General features: G+C 42.3%; 1 long non-coding RNA gene across 2 annotated transcripts; it reads left to right on the top strand.

The window, feature by feature from the left end:
* Positions 1-1773: 1773 nt before the first annotated feature.
* Positions 1774-24540, top strand: LOC121108280. Of its 2 annotated transcripts, none has more exons than XR_006932452.1 (3): positions 1774-2089; positions 19153-19250; positions 20378-24540. It is a non-coding gene; the product is annotated as an uncharacterized LOC121108280 (long non-coding RNA). The 2 variants fall into 2 exon arrangements; XR_005842699.2 differs by lacking the exon at positions 1774-2089 and adding an exon at positions 16739-16825.
* The last annotated feature ends 1074 nt before the right edge of the window (positions 24541-25614 follow it).

The raw sequence follows: 25614 nt of genomic DNA on the forward strand, positions 1-25614 counted from the left end.
AAATTCTGCAAGGCAAAATGACTAGCCATCTGGAGCAAGGAATAAAGCTAACCTTCGTAGGCAGGACAGCAGGGTTTATCCAGGTAGAACTGTGAGAAGCATACAAGGCTGATTTCTTCTGCTGATGAACAGGAAAGGTGGCTGCTACCTACATGGCAGCATGAATTTGTTTGTTCACACACACACGAATAAGTTTGTTCACACACACATGAGGGAATGTGGGACTATTTTTGTAGGGGAGAAAGGCTGTGGACAGGACCTAACCTCAGTTTGGCAGGTATGGAGAAATTCACAAGTTCTTGAACCAAACCACTTTGGTTTTCTGATGTTGGGCTATGCCTCAGGGAGAGTGGAGTTGGTTGGGTCCCTCACTCATCAGGGGAATGTAAGCAAATCCTTTCTGTGGGGGTAGGCAAAGGATAGAAATCAGTCGTGTTCAGTGCAAAAAAAGTCTCCCACATGTTGTGGGGAGTCAGCAGTTATCACCATGCTCTCTGAATGAGAAACTATAGACTGATGGAGAGATGCCTCAGCAAACTGCTGTGCTGGAACTTATTCAAAGAGATACAGCATTTTCAGGACTGTCTCAGCTCCCTTCTTGAAGATTATTTAAATGTCCATTAATTGTATTTAAAATTACCAAAAAAGCTTATTCTAGCAAAATGGAACAGTTTAACTGTTCCTCTAAACCTGCTCCTGTCCTTTTCAGTTTGCTTCTGGGAGTCAGGACTGTTTGTTTGTTTCTTTCTTTTTAATTATGTTGAAGACTTTTATTTGTTCTGGCAAGGCTGATTTCCTGCCTAGCTGGCAAATACCATTCCTCCCATCTCAGCTTTTCAAAAATCCACAAAAGTGCTCAAATATGGTATTCAGCCTACGTATTTCTGAACCCTCAGCGACTTATTTTCCAAAATGGAAATTTATTGAAAATTCACAGGGTTTGTAATACCATTTGCAGACAGCTGGTGGTTGTGTTAGAGGGTCAGGCAAGACATGAGTGTGTTTCTCACAGTCCTACAGAGTGGTCTCCCTACTTGCACTGGAAGGTCTTTCTAGAATACTTTCCTCACCAGGAAGAGGAGGGAATTTAGCCCCTTTTTGCAGAGGCCAAGTGCAGAATTGATCTTTGCTTTTTTAGTTGCTTTTGTTTCTTTCTGCCAGTGCCATGGGACCACAGTTCTGCTGAGAAACCAACATGTCTTGTGAATGCAGGGAGTACAAGATCTTTGCAGCCCACCTTCTCATACTCTTGCAGCTATACAGGTATGGCAGCCTTTTCTACTTCCAGGCACCATGCACCAAGGGCGGGTGGCTGTCCTGCACGTATCTCCTTTTGCCACAAAACCAAGGAGAGAACAGAGCACAAGCAGCAGCTGGGGATTCACCTTGCAGGAGCTGAGCAACCCTTGTAACCCTAGCCCAGTTCCATATCTTAGCATTGCCTAGAACATGCTTTTGTCTTGACTCTTGAAAGAGGTAGAACATTAAATGTGACACTGGGAGAGTTGTGCTTTGGAGACATTCAAGAAAAACAAGAGTCATGATGTTTCTCACAACCGGAGCCCTCCCTTGGCATGTGGAGCCGGGGGATGGCTCCTTTATCTTGCTGCAAGGAGCCAGCAAGCTGTCCTCATTTCTGCAGACAGGAGGAGCAGGAAGTTTCAGCTTACACTGGAAAGTGCAAAGGGAATACAGCAAGCCAAAGTTTATGCAGAGACCTGACAGCCCAGCCCAGTGGAAAGTCCCCTCCTTTTCTGAGCTGCTTGCTGTGAAGGAGGTGGAGGGAGTGGAGAGAATGGGCTGTCAGGCATGACTTGTCCTCTCAAAGTAATAGGGAGAAATAACCAGGTGCATCAGAGAGAGGGTCAAGATTTTGGTAGCACCAATCAATCCTTTAGGGCCCCCTGGCTTGAGCTCCACTTGGAAAGTGACTCTCAGCAAAGCATGTCATAGCTAGGCTGGGCGTCAGGAAAGTTGTTGTCACCGCCCTTGCTTTACGGCCTCACATTCCCTGATGCAGTCAGAAAGTTGGAACAGAAGGGGCACCCGCCCTGAGATACCCACCCACAGCACAGGCAGCAATTTCTGGGTAAGTCAGTGCTGGGCACAAAGTACTATTTTGGAGGAAGAAAAGAAATTGAAAAAGCACAGTTGGAGTTCTGGCTGAGGTGAGAGGGGATTTAGGCCAGGACTCTCATTTCTTAACTCCTCTTGTTCTCTATGATAGGTATACATTGTGCCACTTTTGGAAATGGGATGAGAGATTTACCATTTTTCCCCCATTTCCTTTGTTTTTCAAATACAAATACTATGCAAGGCCTTAGGTTTTATTGCTAACTATTCTAGTCACTGAATGCAGATCCCAACGTAGGCCGCACATAAATAAAACACAAGTGGTGTTGGAGGGAAAGGTTGAGCTGACTCAAACTAATGACACTGAAGCTGAGCTGGCTGCTGTTGAGTGACAGCTCAGAGAGAGTGGTAAGGTGCTGGCACAGGCTGCCCAGACAGGCTGTGGATGCTCCATCCCTGGAGGTGTTCAAGGCCAGGTTGGATGGGGCCCTGGGCAGCCCGGTCTAGCATTAAATGTGGAGGTTGGTGGCCCTGTCTGTGGCAGTGGGGTTGGAACGTGATGATCATTGGGGTCCCTTCCATTCTATGATTCTAAAATTCTATGATGCTTTGACAGCTGTACTGTTTGAGTTCCGTGAAGAATGTCACTCCTATATTTTGGGTTCCTCTGCTGCAATAATTTTTTCTGATGCTAAGATCTCCCATAGTCTTAGTGCTCCTGAGAATATTTTACAGCTGTGGAGCCAAACTGCTGTCAGGATAAGAGCTTTTACTTGACGTGCCTTGTCAGCTACCTTGGACTTCACACATTAGAGCGTATAAGTTACTCACATCAGGCTACACAGTGTTGATTTACCACCTGGGTAAATTCTTCCCTCTCACTCAGACTGAATGCCATTTTGAGGTTTGCCTGAGTACAGCTAAAGAATTCAACTGCAGAATGACAGTCCTGCATTGCGTTTGTGCTCCCTTTGTCAGAGTGTCATTCTTACATCTGGGAGGGATGCTAGGAACTGTTGCAACATCCTTGGCAGGAACACAGCAAAGTGATGGGCACCTTTGGTATCATGTTTTGTGGCATGAATTGGGAGTGTTTTGCAAGTGAGGAAATGCACATTTGGAGGAAGGTGGCAAATCATAGGTTAGGAAGTGACGATGGGGAAGTGACGATGCCAGGAAGTGTCCCGTGAGTACACCAGCAGTCACTTGGAATGGCAGAACTGTGAGCAGCAAGTTGGACTATTTGTCCCATGACTGAGGCAGGCTGGTACAGTACCTAGGGCTGGGCCTTACGAGGGCCAGGCTGCTTCCCACTGATGGTTAGAAAACCCGTGTAAGGCAATACCACCGAGGCATGGCAATACCACAGAGGCATTTTGTATGAGTGAGAGCTTGCTCAACCTGTCCTGTCATGGCAGTGCAAATACTGGGTAATGCTCACAGCAAAGCTACAGTCCCCTGAACTGTGTATCTCTCCAGGTCTGTTCTTATTTTCACAGAGGAGAGACAGCTTTTCTATTGATGGCCTGCCTGAAACACCCTCTCCACACACTAAGCTTAACATTCACCGCACCTTGAACTCCTGTGCTCTTCTCTGAACCCATTCCTATTTCATGGAGGGCACGCTTTATTCCAAAGACTTTTCCACTTCACTTTCACCCCTCTTCAAGCCATTCCGGTTCTTTTAACAAAGACACCTGCCCTGAGCAAGCGCCAGAGTGCCGAGCATCCTGTTCCCTGCTCCGTCACTGCAATTACCGGCCGTCATTAGTGTGCATGTGGAGTAGCAGTGACACCCAGTGGCCAATAAGTAAATTCAGAAAGTCCCTTTCCGCTAAAGCCTTACCTGCTCCAGACTTTCCTTCTGATCTGCGAGGCCTGGAATCCCTGAATGCTAGCTTTGTCTCACTTCAGGCTGAGGCAGAGAGGGCATAGAATATCTTGGCCTTCTTCATGTCTTCTGTCACCGTGGGCCGTGCTCACTCCTTTCTTAGCCTTCCCCTTGCTTTTTAGCTACCTGTAGAATCACTTCTCATCGCTCTTCAGTTCTGTTGCCAAGATTAACCCAAAATGGTCTTTGTCTTTTCTAATCCCATCCCTGCAGGATCAGACAAAATCTCTACTTTCCTCCTGAGTCATAGCTCCTCTCGCTCCTAATTCTTCTCAAAGAGGAGTTTTCTCCATGCTAGGGAGGAAGTAAAACCTAGTACAATTGACACTGATGAAATTGGTGGTGTGCTGAGACCACAGCCATTGACACTGACTGCCTAAAATGTCTTGTTGCTTCCCCTATGCTGCTTCTTGTCTAGGGCTTAAATGCTTAGCTCTTTAGACTTGGAAGAGTATTTTTTTTTTCTGTTTTTGTATTGGCATCCAGCACAGATAGGTCAAGGAGGAGTGGCAACAGTAGCATAACAGTAAGTAGTATTAGCTGCACAAGTGACGCTACAATTTTTGTCCCATACTGGTGTAGAGAAACAATATGCGTACTTGTTAATTTGTTCATATTTGTTCTTGAGCCACAAGAACAGCATTATTTGTTCATGTCTTTCTGCCACAGAGCCACAGAGTTACCAGCATGGTTTAAATATAATGAAAAGTAGGCAGATGAGCAGGAAGGGCTGACATCCTAGCATGTGCTCTTGGAGAAAGGTGTCCCTGGGAGAAATTCTGTTCTATCGTTCAGGTCAGGATCGTCCCTTGGAATTCTAGATGCTTTCCTGCTGTGCTGCAAGACACTTACCTGCCAGAGAGAGAAAGCAAATTGTAGGCTTTAAAAAAAGAAATCATATGGCATTTTCCTTCAAAACTCCTGCTAGAAGCTACATTCTGTAACCACTTTAGAAGTTCTCAAGATCTTAGCTCATAAACAACTCAAAGGTACCCAATGAGGACAACTTTCCAAATGGAAAAAGAAACTTCCTGTAATACATGCCAGAAAGCTTAAGAGAAATGTCTTAGCTAGGGTTGCACTAGTTAAGATATTTTCTTTCGTTATAAAAGCTAGATAATTTTCTTCTGCAGGGATCATATACTTGCCTACTAACAAAAGTCAGAGGGATAATTGCTAGTGACATTTGCTCCCATCTCAAGTTTCAAGCTGATACCCCCAAAGACTTGCTAAATCCTCTGCTGACTCTGAATAGCTCTGTCAGCCTGGCTCCCTCAGTCATGTTGGACCTGGCCCTTACTCAGTTCTTAACCCTGCTTCTTCTTCTTTGTGTTGCAACATACTGCTGATGTGCAAAGGATGAGCATGGCATATATCAACCTCACTGCAGTTTTGGTGAAGACATTGAAGTGAAGGGTGTTCCCTGAAGGCTAGTCTAGTCAGGACTGGTTCTAAGCAGTAGTGTGGGTGACAAAGCAATTGGTTTCAGTAATGGGAACTGAGCTAAATCTACTCAGTCCTTAGCTGTATGATTGGTCTGCATTCACACTAATGGCCATTCCATTCACAGTAATATAATTATGTTGGGAGGGTCCTCTAGAGATCATGTAGTCCAACTACCTGTTCAGAACAGGCCTAACCACAACAGATTTAGGGCTGTGATCTGGTGTGACCACCTTATGATATATCTTACTTTCTCAGTATCTCTAGTTATCCTTAGATCAGCTTTGTCTTTATGGGTGACTTCAACCTTCCAGATTTTAACTGGAAATGCCACACATTCTTGTTGCTTGTTAAAACAGAGTCTTAGTGAAGCGGTTATGCATGGCTGCCTTGCCCACTGTGACCAGTATAACACAAAAAGAAAGACCAGAGATAACATTGGTCTGTTACTTGATGGTGTGTATTGCCTCACAAATAAAGATTTAGGTAAAGCAGGGGTGTTTAATGCCACCTTTGCCTCTGTCTTTTTAGATGGTCTTGGGAATCTAGAGAGGTCCCAGTAACCTGGAAGCTGGCAAGTGCTGTCCCTGTTATCAAGAAGGGTAAGAAGACTCTTGTAATGACAGGCCTGTCAGTCTTACAACAACGCCTGGCAAAATAATAGAGAAGATTATTCTGAGAGTTACTGAAAAACACTTGATTGACAGTGCAGTCATTAATCATAGCCAACATGGGTTCAAGAGGAGCAAGGCCTGTTTAGAAAACTTAATTTCTTTTTACGACGCACAGGTTACATGGGCAGTTGACCAAGATTTTGATACTGTTTGTTGATACTGTTTCTCACAGTATCCTCCTGGACAGTATCCGTCTGGAAAAAAAATGTTCAGCATACAGATGAGCAAAAAATAATGCAGTGGGTGAACTTCTGGCTGACAGGTCAGCCTCAGAGGGTTGTAATAAATGCAGTTACACCAGGTTGGTGGCCAGTCACTAGTAGGGTTTCATGGGGCTCCATTTTGGGGCCAGTTCTTTTCATAAACGTTATCATAAGTTGTCTGGATACTTGACTAAAAGGCACACTAAGCAAGTTTGCAGATGATATCAAATTAGCGGGAGCTGTTGACTCCCTCAAGAGCAGAGAGGCCTTGCAGAGAGATTTTGACAAGTTAAACAGGTGGGCAATCACCAACCACATCAAGTTTAACAAGAGCAAGTGCCAGATTCTGTACCTGGTATGGTGCAACCCTGGATATATATATATAGATAGATATAGATATATGGATATCTATATACATTATATATATATAATATATATATATATAATATAGATGTGTAATTATATCTATCTATATCTATCTATCTATCTATCTATCTATCTATCTATCTAGGTGTATATATATCTATATATATCTATGTCTAGCTATCTAGCTAGCTATCTATATATACATATATATCTACACTGGCCAGCAGTGCGCCATGGCAGCCCAAAGGGCCAGTCATACCTGGGGTGCAGCAGGCCCATCACGAGGAGGGCTTGTCCCCTCTGCTCTGTGCTGTGCAGCCTCATCTCCAGCACAGCCTGCAGGTTGGGTGCCACAATTTAAGAACAGCAGCATAAAGCTATTAGAGACCATTCAAAGGATGCTATGAAGGTGGTAAAGGTTCTGAAGGGAAAAACATATGAAGAGCATATCTATCTCTCATCAAAACATAGAATTCTCATCATACTACATACGTACCTGCCTGGATGCCTTCTAAATGTGAATTTCTCTGCAGGTAAGTACCCTTTCCAGCTGCCTGCTCCTTCTGCTTCCTGTGCACCCTCACAGCACCAAATAACCAAGGGTTAACCATACAAATATGGTAGAATGACTTTCTGTTTCCCTTTATCACACTGAATCTCCATGTATGATTTTAGTATATAAATGCACCCAAGTGTGTGCTCATGCTCAAGAGGTTTAAGTGGGGCTACTGCACAAGCTTTTCACTTGTGCAGAAAAGTCTGCCTGGACTGAACCTGTTCTGGTGAATAAAACTGTTTGCTTGAAAATGATTATCTTTTTCATTTGAGGATATCTGATGGAAGGCAGTTATGAAGCATGATTTTTTCCTTGGATTTTTTTCCTGCTATGCCACTGTAGCCTGAAGTACTTCTCAAAAGTATCACAGAAAAAAACCTGCAATAAAAAGCAAACAAACAAACAAAAATCCCACATGATTATCTCTATTTTCTTTGGAGGTTGAAGAAAGTTTCCAAGTCTAAAAATCTTTCTCTATTTCTGGGCAGCAGAAGCTGGCTTTAACTGTAATTAACTGTAAGCTGCTCAAGGCAATTTGCAAACAGAAAGAAAAAGAAAGAAGATAAAAATCATCTTCTATTGTATTTACTCTGAATTATTTGCTAAGGTCCACAGAGGGAGCTGATATTCCTACTAAAACTCTTTAACATCTGACAGTTGGTTCTTCCTGCCAGAATTGGATCTTCCAGATATGAGTAAATAATGATTTTATTATGATTTCTAGTGTAACATTCATAGAGCAAATACACTCCTTCACCCTATTCCTCACCACTTCTAGTTCATGCATTGCCTGTGAGGGGTTAATGACATCTTTTTTATTTTATTTTATTTTATTTTATTTTATTTTACTTTATTTTATTTTGCAAGCCTCTGTGAACAGCCGCTAACCTTGATACCGAGTAGATATTAACAGCTGTCTTTGATCTGTCATGGAGATCTCATTGGAATATTGAGTTTCTTCCTTGGTAACTGAAATTATGGATGGAGTTAATGAGAATTTCAAATGACATTCTTGATTTCTGAAAAGAATGTGGCACTAAAAATTGATCCTTACATATAAAAGTAAAAAATTAAGCTCCTTAAATAGTTTGAAGGCAGAACAGAAATATCTATGGAAAATGAGGTTGGACTTTGATAGGTTTACACACAGTTAATTGTGGAAGTATGCAGAAATACAGAGATGTAATTAGAATAACACGTAAACTCTCAGGCCTTCGTCCTCGTCTTTCTTCTCCTCTCTCCCCTCCCCTCCTCTCTCTTTTCTCTCTCTCCCTTTCCTGTGTCTGTCTCTGTTTGTGTCTGTTTCTGAATCAGTGTCTCTCTGCCTCTCCAAATGACTGCCCAAATGCAGAGAAGGACTTCTGCTCCCAAAAACTGCCCTGTTTCTTCCTGTCCTATTGGGTAACCTAATTAAAAAATATTTATCTTTTCTCCTTATAAACCCCCACCTTGCTAAGCATGCTGTAATACAACCAGAGAAGCATGGATATTTTAAACCTACAAGAAATAACTATCTCATTTGAACTGCCTGCATTAGACACATTATCCTCAGCAAGAAAGGGATTCTCAGGACAAAGATACTGCAGCTCAATTAAAATGTTTAATGAAAATTGGCAGGGCTGAAATGAACTTTGAGAGGCAAAATGTCTCTTTCTTGTAGAACATACTATCTGATCAAACAAAGAAGCAGTTTACTGAAAAGTGGTGTAATCACTTAATAAGAGGTAAGGAAAATTCACTTAGAGGGACTGGCTGCGTGGTAACATGTGAATGGAAATGCTATCAGAACTCATGAGGTCCTAGACAACTGGACACCATTTTTTCTGCAGTGATAGTCCTGGACATGTCTGACTAAGACCTTCCTGGCAAGTCTGGTCCCCACCGCCTCTGACTGCTCCAGACACCACCCAGAGCAAAGTGCTGGACCTGGCAAATCACTCGTTGAGTAACTGTGATCCTGACACCACCTCATCACTCAGCCATTGGTGAAACAGGGCTGTGGGCTAGTCCCCAGCCTCAGAAGCCAGTATGGAAACTGTAGGGTGATTTCATTTCCTTCTGTCTGACTCCGCTGCTGGTGTGAGACGCAAGTTTATGGAAGGGTGTTTCCCTTAGCTTTCCCTTTGCAGTGGGATGGCGTAATGCTACCTTCCTGTGGGGAGTCTGAAAAATTATCCCAGATGCATACATACTGACAAGTTAAGTTCCAAGGCAACTCAAGAGCAAATGCTTCATTTTTGGGATATTTTGGGAAACTGTTGCTCCCACACATGCTAACAACCTGTTGTACATCCTAAAGCAAGTCTCCGCCAGGAAAGGATATGGGTATTGAAATTGACTTCAGCAACAGATTTCTTTCTTTTCACCTCCTCACTGGTCACCAGAATTGGGTGGAAGAGCAAGAGAAAGGTGAAAGAGGGAGAGGTTCCTTTTCTGACTTATCACATCTTTTACAAAGGAGCTTTGGCAGATTATGAGGTGTGCACAGTCTGCATGGTCTGCATGTGCTGGAGATGTTTGCTAGAGAAAAGTACGTGCTACTCATAGGAGCACTGCTGAAGATCTACCTGTTTATGCAGAGGCTTTTGGTATATAAAGTATCAGCTTGCCACACATCTGGAAATATTGACCCTAATTCCTATTTTTGGTAAGAGACTCTTTAAGTTCTACTTGTGTTCATGATAAGAACACCCTGATGCAGAGCAAGGCAAAAGCAATGGTCAGCTCCTGTGGATGGATTGCATCCTTGCCCATGTTGCCAAATGTTATAGAATCGTGCAGCTGTTATCGTTATCGTTATCGTTATGGCTATGAGAATTTGCATTTGGCAGATGCCTCCATGCATGCAGCTCATCATGCCAGCTCTAATCCACTTTCAGGATCTAGTCAGGAAGTAAAGTCCTGATAACATGGAAGGGTATATCAGTCTTCAGTGCAATTTCTAGAGTGCAAGTAACAATTCTGAGAATTTTTCAAGGGAATGTATCATCACACAAGCCTGGATGAATGACAAAATCAGAGTACAACCATCACGGTTACAGATGATCTCTGTTATTGCTGTAGATGAATCCAGCCCACCTTTTCTGAAGGTAAACTGTAGTTTGTCCTCAGAATTCCTCTTCAAAGTTAAAAAAATCTTGATGCTGCTCTCAGAAAGAACCGTTATTATTTATTGTTCTTTAGGTGAACTATGCATTAGAATTTTATGTCATGCCCAAGGAATACTAGAGATATCTGAAGTCTCTCCTGGTAGCTCGTAGGTTCAGGAAGATGAGATCTGTTGGCGGGTCTATAAAGAGGGGATTTGCCTCTTTACAAATAAGGTATTCATGTACATTCAGTCTATTTTTTAAGCTGCCATGGTAAATCAGGGGACACAATCTGAAAAAAATAACAAAAAAATTAAAATTATATAACACAGGGAAAAAGTGGCTTTTAAAAATACGTCCTTCTGAAACAACATATTGCATTTCAACTTCTGAATCATTATTCTCAAGTATCTGCTAGTGCCCAGTGTGATGGAAATTCACCATGACAACCATCACACCTTATTGTATTTTTATATCCAGGGCATTAAAATCCTGCTATGTCTGTGATTTCTGATACATTGGTTGGTATACAAAATTCCTTTGGATCCAAACCACCTCACTCATAGACTGTATCAAGCTGATGGTGCAAGACTTAAAAGTTGCCCTCCTCACAGTAAGCTGTTTCCCACCTCAGAGCAAAGGTGCGAAATAGAAGAGAACGTTCTCCGTTTGTCATTGCAGTTACACAGGGAGATTCCTTCTGAAAGTGAAACACTGAGTTTTCTACCTTTTACATTATGATCTTTGTGCAAGAAGCACCAAACAGGAGATTACAACCTCAGCTTCCTGCGACCTAAACAAGCTATACGTTTGCTCCATCTATTTCAGCATGGAAATCAAAATAAGGAGTGGTGGTGAAAGCACAGTTTAAAGAAGCAAAAGGCAATAGTATATGAGGAATAACCTCTTAGCCTCAGCTCAAATTCAGCTGCTGGTGTGAGTCTGACAAAACACCCTTGCTTGAAATTCAGGTCTTACCTCCAATATCTTGCCAACAAACAGCTATGCATAGGCAGCAAATATAAGCCCTGGACACTTCTGCCTGTCCCCTCTGTTGAGCTGTTGCTGTCTGTTAGGATAACTCTGTCCTTAAAGAGCACATAAGTTGAATTCAGCCAGAGCACCGTATGCAGATCCTGGCACTACCCAGATTTAAAAGCAACAGTTGAAGAACACCAAAGAACTCCTTTTTGGGTGATCTCCCTGACATGACTGGAACAAGTGGAACAACTGTTCCACTTATTCTCCCCTGGAAAAGATGTAAGTATCACATTTATGACTGATCCTTAGCTTTCTTCTTCCCTGCACAGTCTGGAAATGCAGCGTCCATGTCCCTTAGGGCATGTAGCATTTACTTTACTTTTCTGGCAGCACTGAGGTGCAGGCCTTAGAAAGATGGTTGAACATTCTAAGGAAGGGTTGCTCCATGCTTCCCATACTCCTGAACTGTCCTGCAGATATCCGCTTCTGGCCATAGCTTGAGGTGAGGCCCTAGGCCAGGTGAACTTTTGATCATGAGCTGTTTTGGCCAGTCTTACATTGCACTCTTTTACTGTGGCCTTATAATACAGTCTTGCTTTTACTAACTTTGAAAGGATCAAGACCTACCAGGATTGCACTGCCTGGACTTATCTTGATGTACCTGCAACTTGTTTCACACGATTCAGCTGTAACAGCATTTTACCTAACTGACCAAATGCCTATGGCTGATTTGGTTTACAGTTTTTTGCTTTTTACCTGTGTATGATTTTATCTCTCTAACATAATGCAGTGCAGAGAAATAGAGTTTTGCTATGGCAGCACATGCCTTGAAAAGTGGGGATAGAGGATGCTGTGTCAAGGATAACAAGCATGGGATGATAAGAGATGGGGTACAGGGATGACAGTGGAGATGCCACAGTGGTAAACAACATCAGAGGTAAGAGATGTGGCTCTGGGGTGTCAGTGAGAAGGAGTCAGAGCACCATGGAGATGAGGCAAAACCTTAGGTCTTTCAAACCTAAACTCCAACAAAGCTCAGTGATGAAAGATGGCCGAGTACAGTGTTGAAGCTGCTTTCTGCTCTTCATGCATAGTAAAGAGGGACTTGATAAGGTATCTCAGAAGGCACTATAGATGCCTCGGGCACTTTTGAACTGTTTGCCCAGTATAAAAATACATGAGCAGTATGCAGTGGCTGTGGTGAGCCTGACTCCATCATGCAGTGGGTGGTTTACATACAAAAATCTGAGGAGGCAAGCAAGTGCTCCTTTTGACAATGTGGCCCTGATACTGACAGCTGATATGGCAGAGGTGTGAGTGTAACAGGAGCAGAACTGTAGGTGTTGAGTGGGAGCTTTCTCGAAGGCTGGCAATGCCACAACAAATGCAATAGTGATGAAGTCAGCTTGAGAAGGACCACCAGCCAGATTGAATGATAACCAGGGGACTATAAAGAGTTTCATTTTTTTTTCAGCAGATGATGATTTAGCTACAAAAGAAGTAGAAAACAACTGTGAAAATGTGATGGTGGGGGAGCCCTGGGAGGGCAGCTGTGAGATCAGAGCAGCATTCAAAACAGGTTTGGCAGTGCAGGAAGCAGCCCTGCTGGTCTCTGCCTCCAGCACGGCATGGAAGAGCAGCCTCCCACCACCAGATGCTGCACTGCATCTTAAGGGGTGCACAGTGAGTGCAACACATGGGGACCAGCCCTGGGCGTGTAGAAGGACCATATGGCAGTTCTCCCACCAGTGTGAGTGTGCACAGAGTGTATGGAGCAGTCTGGATGCACTTAAAATTCAAGCACCTTTACATCCAATAGTGTACTTGTGTTGCAGAGAAACCACTTTGCTGGGAGTGGGGATGGCATGCAATCCACACATTCTGTGCCTGGAGGCTGAGAAGGATCTGGACATAACCACATGATTGTGTGGGTGGGTAAGCCGTGTTGGGGACAGGAGTTTGAAGTGTGTTTGCAAACTGGTGGGTGTTTACAAGCACTTAGTAAGGGTCTCACATCATCTTTCACCTATTGCTGTGCTGATGCTGTTTGTGAATGTATGGTTTGCTGACAACCAGCTAATTGTGTGTTGTTAACAAACGAGTAATAAGCACTCTGAGCCTGCATGGATTGTAACAAAATGAGTTGAGCAGATCTTTCTGGTGGCTTAAGTCCCTTCCTTGCCTTTTCCCTGTCCTGCCAGAGTTTCTTCTCTAGGAGTCTTTTTTTTCTGTCTCGTGATCTGCCCATTTGTGGTAGTGAGGAGCAGGTATTGATGGGTAAAATATGAGGATCTCACAAAGTTTTTCTTGTAACAGCATCTTCCTGTAGAGATTTCAATTTAAATTTCGATTGGAATCCATCTAAGGGAGGCTTTCCGTAGTCTGACACCTAACTTCGCAGCCTGGGAACAAGGCATAAGTTTCTCATAAACTAAAAGCATAAAGAGATGCTTATGTACATCCTGCCGTGGGGCTAGGGCTTGGGTGCCTGTGTCATAGTCCTGGGGCCTTTTTACTTCTGCTTGTCAGGTGCACTTGAAGCTAGGGGTCTCTGCTGTACAGAAGGCCTTCAGGTCCCAGCCATCAGTTCGTGATGTGACTCCCAGAAAATGTGCTTAGTGCCTCGTTTGCAATTCTGCTGAATTTTTTCCCCAAAGCAGCACAGATCGCCTCTCCCTTCCCTATGGAATGGGTCTGTTGCAGAGAGAGACAAAATCTTATAGCTTTTATCTATTGTACCAGAAAAAGTCAGGCTGAAGAGGGCGGAACTTCTCACAGGACAGTCTTGACCTTAAGACATCCTCTTGGGATCTTGGCAATCTCCTCCCTGCAGCAACTTGTCTTAAGGAATTCAACTATGACTGTGGTCACGGTGACTAGGTAGGGTGTCCATGAGCAAAAGCTCTTCATTCTTGTCCTAGTGCCATGTGTGATGCATCCTTCTGTAACATGTACTCATCTGCACTGGGCTGTAGGGCCACCACAAATCTTGCCATAATTTGCTGACATCTTTCCTCAAAACAATTCTGTATGACTTCTGCAGAAAGGTCCTGTGGTTCCTTTATTACAGACTACATCAGAAATAAGAGCAGAGCCTATCTGTTTCTTGGCCTTTATGATATATGAGGACTAGAGTGTATGGATACATGTAAAACAATTTAACAGCTGCATTGTTGTCTACTTTATGGTGTCAAAAGTTGTAATTCAGAGAACAGAGATGGGACAGCTGATGTGCAGTCTCTGAAGGTACACATGATCTACCATGAGGTGATCTAATCTATTGTTGTTCAAGGCAGAATTGGTCCTTTCTGAAGTACTCCTAACACTTATTTTTCTAACGTTCTCTTTCCGTCTCCTGTAATGAGAATCTTTCTTTCCCAGGCAGGTTGAATTTGAATTTCCTTGTCATTAAAAGGTATTTCTAATGCCACTAGAAAATATCTCTTCATGTCTAGTAAAGCTCTACCATGATGCAGTTTCAGCTCGCTGGATCTGTTATTATTATTATTATTATTTCTTCTTTTCATTTTTTGCTACTTCTTGAAGCATTTAGCATCTCCTGGCTTTCCATCCCAACCATGAGCAGTAGAAACTACCATTAGCTAAAGAAAGATAAAGTTGTTCAGTAAATAGCTTACCTCCCTAACATAAATGGTAATGCCTTACAGGATAACAGCAGCTTCTTGGAAAATCATGATATGACTTGGAGAGATGGAAATGCTCTAGTCAACTGTGCTTACAGGTACTTTAGGGTCCTCATTTGGCGAAGACAAACCCTTTGTGTCTGGAACCAGGATCTTTGGTTTTAATGCTTCTCCCCCTGCTTAGTAATGCCCGTGCTTGTCTAGGCAACCGTTTGAAGACAGAACAAGGCCAGTAAGAAACTGACTTATAAAAACTGAGGCCTTTTTATCTAGGAGTTTAGCTCCTCCTCAGGTGACCAGCTCCTTCTGCAGGAAGAAGTTTGGAGAAGGTACTGGTAGAAAGATGCTCCCATGTGCCATTTCCTGACAGCGCTTTAAAGAATACTGCCCTGTAATGATGACATGTTGGAGCTCATAGAGAAGGAGTAACAGAAGAAAAGGTCTGGAGGTAGCCAGTAGCAGGTTACATCAGTATGGGTCAGCTTTCTTGATCCTGGCATTGAATGGACACCAATAAATCCTGTAGACAATTACCTCCTGCTGTGCTTTCAGAAGTGTGTCAAGACCTTTCTCCCGGTAGGCTTCTCATCCTCTTCCTCTCCAGCAATGAGGTGCTGTACCAATATCGTTATTGATGAGGTGTCTTACCAATGGGGATTGAATAAGGATGAAAAATGTCCATGTGGCACAGATCTAATATTAGAAATCAAGATGATTTCAGGAGTTATAAAGCAGAACAACTGGGAGAGTTTTATGTTTCTATGGAAAGAAACGAAGAGAATAACTCTAACAAGCAAGAGATGTGGTAATGTAATTATTTTGTCAGACTTATGAGCACTGACTGTATTTCATATTGGGCAGGTAGGCTTAAATAAAGAAAGGAAGATGAGTGCAATGCTGTAATTTAATTGTGTCAGCATTAGTCACGGACTGGGAGTCAAAAGACAGTCAGGTGAATCTGCAGAGCTGATCTCAAAGTTTAGATGGTGTACTAGGAGTCTTGTAGATGTGTCTGAGGAATAGAGATCTTAAACAGGCCATGTACTCAGAGCTTGAACTGCTTGAAGGAACAGGGGAACACGCAGCAGTGCTCTGTGCCAGACTATGCTTGCACATGGTTAGGTGCTTTGAAAGAGGTAACATTTTTACCTGTCAGGAAATTTTCTAGTTCCTGAATAGCTTACTAATATAATCTATAATTTAGAACACTTTTGAGAAATATAAACTGTAAGCAGATGAAGCAGTGGGATGATCATTACACATCAAGGAGATGATGATCCACACAAATGAACGCAGCCAGCTCCTTGTAACAGAGGAGCCTGCTGCCAGATCTCACTTGCTACCAGCAGTTGTTATACTCACAATGGCCTTGCCTTTATCTACAAGAACAATGGGAATTTCTCATGCAAAAATTCTTTATAAATAAAGCTGTGTTCTTCTAAGAGAATAATATATTATCTTAAAGGATCAGAAAGAAATGGAGTTCTCTTCAGATGAGATCAGCACAGTGTACTATGGGAAAATCCATCAGGGTCTGCCCAATACCACACAAATGCAGAGTTCTGAATGTTTGAAACAATGTAAGACTTATGTGATGGTTCTCTTTCTGTTTTTACTCTATCTTACTAAAAGGGCTGCTTTTAAAACCATCTGTTGTCAGGCCTTTCTCAGTGAGGTGCAGAAGGAGCTTTGTGCAGACTCAGCCTCTCTGCCCCTTCTGATGCAGTACAGGTGGAGCTGTGTTGGCAGCTGTGAACTCTGTGCAAGTGCCCTCAGTGAGCAACACTTGGGAAAAAAGTCCAGGTGAGTATAGGAAGTAGGGGTCATAGTGCACCCAGCACACTTCTCCTTGACTGTGCATGGATAGCCGCAAGGTGTGAGCACCAACCTGTTCCTGTTCCTCTAGTACGTAAGTGGTAACTGCGCTTCCTGGGGCAGCAGACAGTGCTTCTCAGAAGAGTTTTGGGATATACCAATGAAAGGAAGTGAAAAGAGATACTCCAGCAGGGAAGATGCTGTGAAAGGGGTAGTTCCAAGGTGAACAGGTCTTACTAAGCCTTTCTTCTCTGTTTTTATTTTTTTTTTCCAAAAGCAGTTTAGGACTTGGAGGTGGTAAGTAAACATCTTTCCTCTGAGAGTTTACCTTGGGAGCATGTGCTGATAAGTCCGCTGAGCATTCAGTCAGTCAACTGTCGCATCTGGAGCTGCTACAACCTCTTAGTTGAGCTGTTCATGTATGTGTGTGCATGTAGGTATATGCATACAGAAACACACAAGTGCACACATGCACTGCTTTCTAGGTGGTAAATTTGTAGAGTGAGCTTATTTAGCAAGCTGAATAATTGTTAGTAGCACCTTTTTCAGTATGGAAACTGTTTCTCTGCTCCTCTGTCCTCCTTGTGCAAATACATGTGCATGGTGACTGAACAACAGCCAGCTGTTAGTGAAAGTGCCCAAGTCTGCAGCAGAGCGAGGAACTGTACTATCTTGTGCACTGTGCAGCAACATCTAGTTATGGTAACATTGTGCACAATTTTTTTCATTTACCCTCAGTGACGTAGAGATTGCTACTGTAATTTCATTTATTCACATTTTTGCTTTTTGAGAGTATTTATATTCTTATTATAGAAGACAAAGTCTGTGACAGGAATCCTGCAAGGTAACAGGTATTAAACTCCTAGACCTTTACATTCTGCTTCGGCATCTCACTACCAACCTCTTCCTTTTTCTAGGCAGCTGCTTTGTGCTCACTCCCTCCAGGGAACTAATCCTCATGGCATCTCTCTGCAGTTGGAATCACACTGCTAGTCAAAGTGAGGCTGTGTTTTGTGTACTATCATTATTGTTTGGAGTCAGCAAAGCCGAACAGCTTTTGGAGAGGGGAGTAAGGCAGAGTGGAGAGGTAAAGGAGATGCCATCACAAGATCTGCTTCCCAGTTTGACTTTCAAGTGATCCTGAAGCAAGACCAGAAAGAGAAATGTTGCATAACAGTATGGAGCTGGGCTGAGTGCAGGGGAACCCTCCTCCATCACGGGGAGCTCAGACAGAAAGCCACCCATTAAACCTGCCTCCCTGCCTTGGACAGCTATAGACCCACCAGGTCATGAGAAATGCCAGCAGCAGTCATTTCAGACATAGGAAGGAGAGTGCTGAGGCATTTGCCGTGTATTTCTGGGGCAACTGACAAAGGATGAGCATTGCTGCAGGCTCCCTGCTGGCTGCAGCCGCAAAACTAGCACCTGGTACCTCATCCAGGGTCAATTCCTTAGTGGCATAGCAACTCCTGGTGTGTAACCTGACCTAAATCTCGACAGCTAAGGAGCACTGTGATGAATTCACATGGGAGCTTTCTAAGCAATTATTTGGTTGCTTCACTACTCCATAAGCTGGTAGGTGTGGTGTGCCTTAGAAATGAGGTTAAATACCTGGAAATGAGATATTACCTGACACTTCAAGCCTGGATTCTTATTCCTTTGAAGCTGCATATTGCTGTTAAGTCTAGGAGCTGATTAGATGCATGGACACGTAGGACACTCAGTTGTATATCAGATCTACTGTGGTCTGCTCAGTTTGTCAGCAATGAGAGAGAAGCAATGCCAGAGAGATATCCTGCCTCCAGCTGTGGTTACTAATTTTACAGGTTTTTCAGTTTAACAGGAATTGCCCCCTTCTAGGAGGGTGAATGGGGTGGTCTCATTGCAATTTATGTAATTAACTATGACTAATGCCTTGCTCTTACGCAATTCATCATCTTCGCAAGGAAGCTGAAAGACAAGCGCAAGTGGTTGCTCAGCTCTGGGTGCCATCTGTTGATGCATATCTTCAAGCTGTTAGAAATGATCACATTTTTTTCCACTGGAATGCTGGTTCAGTGAAATATATATATATATACATAGTATTTGTGACTGTAACAAAATCTGCTGTGGTAGATGTGTCTACTCTTTGCAGACCTATTCAAATTTTCTGTTGCAAATCTAAGCACAGCAATATTAAGAACACAGGCATGCCAGTACTACCTCAGATGAAAAGCCTTCCTAACTGACCATCTTATCCCTAATTGTGTACAAAAGCGCAAGTTTATTTGACGCTTCCCTTGAGTAATCCCTAGATTCCTGCTATTTTTATCTTAGGGGATTCTCTGATCATGATGTGTTTTTTTCTGCTTAGGAACTCTTATGCAAGTACTTGCTCATTCTTCCTTTAAATATGTGCCAACTTTCTTCACTCACAGCATGCTACAGCAAGAAGTTCCAGAGATCTACTAACACCTGAATTGCGATTTCAACTCTAGGCATCATGAAAGTGGTATTTTTTCCCATTGTGTTCCAGGTACGTTCAGCTTTACTAAAATGAGTACATTTCATCCACAGAGGTGAGACAGACCTGATGCCAAACCAGCAAGATAGATGGTCAGGGTCTGCAAGATACATTGTTAGGCACAAGCTTAGGCAGGGACCAGTGTAGCTACCAAGCCAAGAGGTGGAAGGCATAGGGGTAGAAGTCCCAGATGAGGTTTTTCACAGCTCTTATCCAGCTGTTTCCCAGCAATCTCAGTTACGTGGATGTGCTTTGTCAGAGATGGGCTTGTAGACAAGCAGCCAAACCTTTGGAGAGCAAGAGTCCCAATTCTCTTTTTTTCCAAATGACTGTACATCTTTCTTTTCCTTTCTCTAACACCAGAGGCAACTAACCTTCTATGGCACTGTGGTTTTTCAGTGAGCAGTGCGAATGAGGTTTTCTGTCCAGCTGGGATAGTGGCAGCTCCCGGTGATGTGTACACTGGCTGGCTGGCAGACACACACAGGCAGATGGACCAGATCAGAGAACAACAGTTGTTTGAGTTAGGACTCTGGCCTTATGGCAATGGGGACTCTAATTTGCAAACCCTCACCAAACTACTTATTTTCAAGAAGCCTCAGAGACCTTTGTATCTTGAATTTCCCTATGACTGAGATATGCTGAGACAGACTGATAACTAAATGGTTGCCTATTTAAGGAATTAGCGCCTATGCCTGCTTGTGCATCCCCACAACTGTCTGTTTTTATAACCTGAAGAAAATGCTGAGAAAATGAAAACAATAAATAACTGTGGTATAAAGAATGGTTCAGATCCTTCTTCTGAAAACATGTTTTTTTGTCAATGTGTAAACCCCTAAGAAGCTACGTACACTGGAGAATTCATTTCTTTAAACGAACCATAATTGCATGGTCTTTTGATGATTGATAAATGAAATGGTGTCAATCAGTTACGCAGCCTGAAGAAATGTCGAGTTTTGTGAGAAGTTTGATACTTCCTTAACAAACTATTAAAAAAAAATAATAATCTAGAGTGTTAAGAAAATGCCCACTTTATTATCAGCTTCCAGCTTCATGTGGTTTCCTCAGTGTGCCACCTTACTCATATCGTTGTTGTGGATTTGCAACTCTGCATCACACATATGTTTTTCTTTCTACAGATTTGAACTTGTTCCTGCTGATCTGAAAGACCGAAGTTAAGTCATCTGTACTCCTTAATGAGGTTGGCAGCCCCCGGATCAGTAGAATACTCCAGGTTCTCACACACCAACACAGGAGTGATACTATGTTTAAAACATTTCCTTCATACAAGTCATCCTTGAAATTACCTGGAGCATCCTGGTAATGGTGATCCTGGTGACCTGGCTCTGGGCAGCGCGATCTAGTAGTTGGCAATCCTGCCCATGGCAGGGGGGGTTGAAACTAGGTGATCTTTGAGGTCCTTTTCAACCCAGGCCATTCTATGATTTTATGATTCTATGATCCCGTGAAATACCTCTTGAGCTACAGAACATCATATCATCATTGGTGTTCATCTGGGTTTATGAATGCCATTCTTTGGCTTCTTTCAGACTCTCCAAGTTCCTGTCTCTGGATGCTCTTGCTTATCCTCACTTTCCTGCTGAATATTCAGCCTCTTCTTTCTGGGGATGTTTGGGCAGATATGTCTCCAGCTAGGACTCACAGCTTGCTCACTAAAGAGCCTTCCTTTCTTGCCCTCTTCCTCATGTCTGTGAGCCAGCATTTTTTAGTGTGAAAGATAAACAATAATCTTGTACTTTCACATTTTGGCATGGGTCCTTGGGATTGGTGGTTGCATGATACTTGCTTATATTACAGGAATGTTTAATGCCTGTTTCAGTATATTTATCATATACATTGCAAAGATTTAAAGTGTAAAAAAAATAAGAAGAGAGTTTTCCAGCTAAACTACAAACCTCTCTTCTTGCAGATGGCTAAAATTGACTGAGTTATATTAGGAATAACCTGAATTATTCACAAGTCTAATTTTATGATTCCTATTAATTTTGACACAGAATAAAAATGGAAATATTTTCTCAGCTTTGAATGATTTTCCATAACTACACGTACTGCCTCTTTGGTGTCTATTAATAGCTTGAAGGACATCATTTTAATGAGAATGCTAACAGTACCTTTCAGTTAGAAATGTCATTTAAGCAATCTCTTAAGAGCAATTAAAATCATTAGTCTGGGACCTAACCTGTGGCTGGAACTTAAATCTTTTCCTGTCAAAAACAGTTGAGGATGTGATCACTACACTTTCTCCTGAAAACCTGTACGCATGCAAGGAAGGAAAATTCCATTTTCTTAGAGTGTAGGAAGTCTGTTTCAGTATTCTGGCTGCTTCCATACTAAGCAACCACTCCTGAAGCAAACTTCTGGGGAACTGAAGATGTTTTGCTGTTCATGCTTCCCGTCTCCTTTCTATTTCAGAGAATTTCTCAACAAATTCAATTTTTTTTTGTTTTGTATTAACAATACTGCTTTTTTGTTTGTTTGTTTTTTAAATCAGAGCCTTCTTAATGACATCTGAACTCACTACAGCTAATTATATTTTAGTGAAGGTGAGGAAATGATGAAAATCTTCTGGCTTTATCTTGAGATTATTGTCCTGATCGTTAAGAGCTGCAGTCTATTTTAAGTCTGGTGAAAGTGCCTGTATTTTGTATTAGAAGAGACAGTGAATAGTCAACTCCTATTCATCTTCTGTGGCACAGAACCACTTTCCTAACACATTTAGTATTTCAAGCAAATGATAGTGAATTTTTCCTTTTACTTGGGTGATGTAATCTTCCCTGGTTTTACTACTTTTTTCCCAGCTTCTCATCATCAGCTGTGAAGTACACGTGAAACAGAACACACAGAACCAAACAAGAGAAGCCAATACAATGGAGTTGTTATCAACAATTAAAACCATACTAACAAATAAATAAATATTTTCTCCAGAGTGAAATACTCCATGTGTGAAGAAGGGCAGAAATCACCAGGGAAGGATTTCCTTTATGCACCTTTGTTCCAGTCTGTGCACAGCAGACTTTGTACTGGGTGACAAGAAGGGTGACTACTGGGTAGATAGTCATATACTCTGAAATCTCAGTCGTCTGTGATCAGTACAACATGCAACCTAGTGATAGTATCAAAACTGGGCTCCATATAATGCTGGAAATGGGCATACCAGAAGCATGTTTATTCTTACATCCCGAAGTTACAAAACACAGGCTCAATATGTTCTTCAAATTCTTATCTATTAATGTGCTTTCAGCTGTGAAAGACAGGTCACAGGTATAGTTGAGTTGTTTTTCTTAGGGTTTTCTGAACAAAGATATGCAAGAGGTGCAGAAAAGCAGAACATATGGGAATTGAGATCTCTGTAGCCAGAGTATGCCAAAAGGGACACCTAGACTGACAATGAGAAGGAAGTGCTGTGGCTGAATATGGTTATAGAAGTGCAATATTAGAAAAAGAACAGCAAGAACTTGAAGCAACAGTGTGAAACCCCTTAGAACTACACGGAAGGCTCAAACCCTGCAGGTGACCCATAAAGTGGATTATACAGTCTTCTTCAGCTCAATGAGCTGTCTTAAAAAATATTATACCACTAACTTTCTAAAGGTGACCAGTAACTTTCTAAAGTGATTTGAGTTCCTCAGGGCTGTTCAAACCTAGTTCAGAAATGCATAAGCAGAAAAATAACAGAAGAAAATCATCAGTGCATGCTTGTTTTGCTATGCTATCTTATATGCTGTTTGTTTAGCTCAGTATCCATCAGCTGCTGCCAAAAAAAGGCAACTCTAGTGAAGAGCAAGAGCAGAACAAATATGATACTTCCCTCAAACTTCCACTTGCAGCCACTGTTGGAGACAGGAATGAGGACTTGTGGCCCCTTCTGATACATGGGCACACCTCACATTCTTAAAAGAAAGCTGAAGTGAGGTAGTACAATTATGGCTAAACAATACTAATGGAATAATCGAACTGTCAACATGGAAAATCAAGATGATTAAAAAATTGCCAGTTGTATAGACTCACCATGGTCCACGGTGGTTGCCCCATCCATAGGGGCACCCCAGGCCAGGTTGGACAGCCCCTGAGCAGCCTAATCTGGTGGGTGGCTGCCCTGTTCACAGCAGGGGTTGGAACTAGGTGATCTTTAAGGTCCCTTCCAATCTACATCATTCAAAGATAAGATTAGATAATAATAGTATTTTGAAGGAATCTGCAGATGTCATACCCAAAACACAGCACTCATCAGGAAGAATGACAGTAACTGCATCTCAGGAGTCTCTGCTAGCATGAGCATAATGAGGTAGAAAGATAATTGACAGTGCCAGCATCAGAGAACAGTTTGACAGGGAGCAAGTAAGCTGCATAGGATGATATGTTCCCAAGTCTGGAAACAAATGGTGGGAGAAGAGATCCTTATGTGGGGGATAGCAGCAAATAGTACTTTGGAGTAATGTCTGGTCACATGGAATAGAAAGGCTAGAGAACATTGGAACTCCAGCCCTGGCCACTGATTTGGGATATCTGGTCTGGAAAATTATTTGAGAGAACAGATTGATGAACTATTGCATCCATTCCTCCCCTGCAGACCCATGTTGTCTCCAAGGAGAAATGTGAAGCTCTCTGCTTCCCATCTTCAGAACTGAGATTTGAGAGGGGAAATTTTCTTAAATGTACTGTCTATTGCCACCCTGGTAAGTGCTATTAAGGATCGTGGCTTGGGACAAAGGAGGCATTCAGAGGCTCTTCTTCCTCTAACCTGAACATTCTGAATAAAATAAAGACATGCCCATAATGGTCTAGTAATTTCTGTATCCTTTTTGTGCAGGTTACTTCAGCAGCTTTCTGAAATGAGCTGAAAGATGCTTAGGAGCTTGTGAGTAGATTTCAGGGATTCTTCGAGGAGCAATTTAGACCAATTTTTTTCCATCTTTTCTGAAGCCACGAGATAGAATTCTGTCCCCAGTCATTAAGCAAATTATTCTGTTAAAATCTCTGATTTACAGAAATAGATTTTATTTAAAATGCTCTTGGCAAAAAGAGGAGGGTTGATTAAATCCCAAACATAAATTAAATTCACTTGTTTCATTTTATTTTTTTATTTTTACTTTTTGCTATAAATAACAAATGGCTTTAGGTCATTTAAATAACAGATGGATTATTTAAATAGCAGATTACATCTTAGCATTCAAATAGTGTTTGACTTCAGTCATCTACTGAGTGTGCAAGCTGCTAATGTTCTCTTGTACATAGAGATTTATTGTTTTGAATGACAAAATAAAGTTGTTGGAAAGACTAATTTCTTTTTCCTCTTATTTCTCTTTCATGGTTGTAGATAAGCAGGGTAGCTAAGGTACCAGGCCCAGAATGGCAAGAGCTGTGTTTCCAACTCTGCAAACATCTCCCTGTATCTTTTGCACAGATTGTCTGAACAATCTGTTCCTGCAGGATATGAACCACTTACGGTATATGACAAGTTCTCCTGAAAATCATGAAGAGAATGGAATCATATTCTGTCTTTGTGAATGGCACGCATTTCTGCAGACTAAACTCAAGTGTTTTCCTGAGGGTAGCTATTCATGATACCCTTGGATGATCCCATTTTGGAGACAGTTGGAGGAAAAAAAATGCTACTTTTCAACCCAAAGGCATACAATTGAATACATATAGAAAAATATGCTGGAAATAGAATTATGAATTTGGCAGATTCTGGCCCTCCTTGGCTACTAGTGGGAACGAGATGTTCAGGAAGTAATTGGGTCTTGGAAACGTAGCCTGTGAGAATGGCAAGTGCTTGCTGTATAAACACAGACATTAAATTTTCAAAATTTTGGAGAAGCTGGAAGACAAGAGGCTCCTTGGGCGGACTTTTGGGAAAGAATCATCTTCTGGTTTATTTTTGTCCTATCTACATCTGATGAGAAAGGGGAGGTGGGATCATATTTGAGTGCCTTTCAACAACAGAGATTGTTCACGTTTCTCCAGGACTGCACGGGAGAGCTGTAGATCTTTCTGCTCTCCCAGGGCTCATCTACATGTCTTTCAAACTCTTGTTTGACCTTTACCCATTTCCCTCACAGTACCTTCCCAGACAAATAGTTCCTATGCTTCATCAGGAAGTACAGTCTGCTTTCTTCTCCTTAGCAGATGGGGGACCAGGAAGAGTTGGGGATTATATCATCATCGCCATCTTCTCATCACCACCATCCAAAGGAGTGACTCACAGTTGCAGAAGTAAGAGCTATTTGTTTCAGCCTACTCCAGAGGACAGAGCTGGCAAAAATAATGCCTGTCTTTTTCCAATAGAAAAGCTTGGAGTACATTGGAGAGGAGGACAGGTGGCCAAGTTCTTCTCCATTGATGCAATAGTATG

Source organism: Gallus gallus, chromosome Z (genome assembly GCF_016699485.2).
Source record: "Gallus gallus isolate bGalGal1 chromosome Z, bGalGal1.mat.broiler.GRCg7b, whole genome shotgun sequence".
NCBI classification, from domain to species: Eukaryota; Metazoa; Chordata; class Aves; order Galliformes; family Phasianidae; genus Gallus; species Gallus gallus.